Source organism: Echinops telfairi, unplaced genomic scaffold (assembly GCF_000313985.2).
Source record: "Echinops telfairi isolate 266 unplaced genomic scaffold, ASM31398v2 ScPeMD7_2;HRSCAF=8, whole genome shotgun sequence".
In the NCBI taxonomy this organism is placed as follows: Eukaryota; Metazoa; Chordata; class Mammalia; order Afrosoricida; family Tenrecidae; genus Echinops; species Echinops telfairi.
This window is the reverse complement of record NW_022103898.1, coordinates 55504492-55505341: the sequence shown is the minus strand read 5'-3', so window position 1 is coordinate 55505341 and position 850 is coordinate 55504492.

The window sequence follows — 850 nt, the reverse complement described above, 5'->3', positions numbered from 1 at the left end:
ATGGACTTGATCTGGACTGGGCTGGGATGTTTTCTCAAAGTTCAATTGCTCTTGTATATAAATCTTTCTTATACACGTGTGTCCATGGATTTGCTCCTCTAGCCTACCCAGACTAACACAAAGAATATCCACATTTTTGTTACATTTGCATAAGATTAAGACCAGCTAGAGTTTTACAAGGTATTTAACACAAAAAGAGTTAACAGTAGAAAGTTGAGTGTTCTAATACAACAGCGTGCACGCCTCTGTAACAGGAGATTGCTTAAACTGCCAGTGGAGCAGTCTACCACTCAATGCACCCTGTGACCTGTGTTCCTTGGTCTTTTACTTACCATGTTCCTTTACCAAACCTTGTCTCAGGATGAGTTATTTATGGGAATGTCATATGGCCAGATAAATGAAACTAGTAAATACAAATGATGTAAAAAAATGTTTCTCTAAGTATACAGTAATTCAAAATTTCCTGATGTTTCCAGCTATTTTGAAAAACTATCTTTTTAGTAAAAGCACTATTGTACTATATTGTATTTTTAAAAATACTACAATTTATGGCCACTTTCAAGATTCCATTTTCCCACTTTGCAAAAACTATTACCTTCTTTCTCTTGGTTCCATTGAGGGTTTTGTGGAATAGCAGAGCACTGACAAGTTTTGTTCAGTTTTATTGAATTTTCAACCACATGGAAGCAAGCAGCTCCAGTTCACACATGTAGATTTCAAGCATAGCAAGCTTAAACTTGTCTGAAATCAGTGGGTAGCCTCACACACATTCTAGCAGTCAGTCTGGCTAAGGTGCCGTCAAAATCAGGATACTTTTCATACCATGAAAAAAGTTAAAAATCAACCTGGT